This window comes from Arachis stenosperma, chromosome 1 (genome assembly GCF_014773155.1).
Source record: "Arachis stenosperma cultivar V10309 chromosome 1, arast.V10309.gnm1.PFL2, whole genome shotgun sequence".
Classification (NCBI taxonomy): Eukaryota; Viridiplantae; Streptophyta; class Magnoliopsida; order Fabales; family Fabaceae; genus Arachis; species Arachis stenosperma.
The window spans coordinates 9,344,265-9,345,293 of NC_080377.1; the positions used below are offsets into that span (position 1 = coordinate 9,344,265).

The 1,029-nt window shown below is 41.4% G+C and overlaps 1 non-coding gene across 1 annotated transcript; it reads left to right on the forward strand.

The window, feature by feature from the left end:
* Positions 1-399: 399 nt before the first annotated feature.
* Positions 400-507, forward strand: LOC130956417 (small nucleolar RNA R71). The gene has a single exon (XR_009077097.1). It is a non-coding gene; the product is annotated as a small nucleolar RNA R71 (small nucleolar RNA).
* Positions 508-1,029: the final 522 nt, after the last annotated feature.

A 1,029-nucleotide genomic window follows, 5' to 3' on the forward strand; every position in this document is an offset into this window, starting at 1 on the left:
ATAGGGTTCTCCCATGTAATTCACCTCTTCCATTGAAGGGTTCTCAGGATCATAGGCTTCTTCTTCAGATGAAGCATCCTTAGTACTGCTTGGTGCATTTTGCATTCCAGACAGACTTTGAGAAATCAAATTGACTTGCTGAGTCAATATTTTGTTCTGAGCCAATATGGCATTCAGAGTATCAATCTCAATAACTCCTTTCTTCTGATTTGTCCCATTGTTCACAGGATTCCTTTCAGAGGTGTACATGAATTGGTTGTTTGCAACCATTTCAATTAGTTCTTGAGCTTCTGTAGGCGTCTTCTTCAGATGAAGAGATCCTCCAGCAGAGCTATCCAATGACATCTTGGACAGTTCAGAGAGACCATCATAGAAAATACCTATGATGCTCCATTCAGAAAGCATGTCAGAAGGACATTTTCTGATCAATTGTTTGTATCTTTCCCAAGCTTCATAGAGGGATTCACCTTCCTTCTGTCTGAAGGTTTGAACTTCCACTCTAAGCTTACTCAATTTTTGAGGTGGAAAGAACTTTGCCAAGAAGGCATTAACTAGCTTTTCCCAAGAGTTCAGGCTTTCTTTAGGTTGTGAGTCCAACCATGTCCTAGCTCTGTCTCTTACAGCAAAAAGAAATAGCATAAGTCTGTAGACCTCAGGGTCAATCCCATTAGTCTTGACAGTGTCACAGATTTGCAAGAATTCAGCTAAAAACTGATGAGGATCTTCCAATAGAAGTCCATGAAACTTGCAATTCTGTTGCATTAGAGAAACTAATTGAGGCTTAAGCTCAAAGTTGTTTGCTCCAATGGCAGGGATAGAGATGCTTCTCCCATAGAAGTCGGGAGTAGGTGCAGTAAAGTCACCCAGCACCTTCCTTGCATTGTTGGCATTGTTGTTGTTTTCGGCTGCCATGGGTTCTTCTTCTTTGAAGATTTCTGTCAGGTCCTCTATAGAGAATTGTGCTTTAGCTTCTCTTAGCTTTCGCTTCAAGGTCCTTTCAGGTTCAGGGTCAGCTTCAACAAGAATGCC